The sequence below is a fragment of the Penaeus monodon genome, chromosome 20, assembly GCF_015228065.2.
Source record: "Penaeus monodon isolate SGIC_2016 chromosome 20, NSTDA_Pmon_1, whole genome shotgun sequence".
Classification (NCBI taxonomy): Eukaryota; Metazoa; Arthropoda; class Malacostraca; order Decapoda; family Penaeidae; genus Penaeus; species Penaeus monodon.
The window spans coordinates 42,901,964-42,902,261 of record NC_051405.1 but is presented as its reverse complement, the minus strand read 5'-3'; positions in this window follow the sequence as shown (position 1 = coordinate 42,902,261).

Below are 298 nucleotides of genomic sequence, written 5' to 3'. Positions count from 1 at the left end.
CCCCTCTCCACCTTGCTCCCTCCCCTCCTCTCTCTCCCCCCTCTCCTCCCCCCCCTTCTCCCTCTTCCCCTTCTCCCTCTTCGCCCTCTTCTCCCTCTCCCCTTCTCCCTCTCCCCCTCTCCCCTTCCTCCGTCTCCCTCTTCTCCCTCTTCTCCCTCTTCTCCCTCTTCCCCTTCTCCCTCCCGGCCTCTCTTCCACTCGATTTATTGTCGAGGGAGATGGTTTATGCAAATGAAGTCGGGAAAGGATCGGAGAAAGGTTGCTGTTTACTGTAAAGTGGGCATTATACTATTTTCCC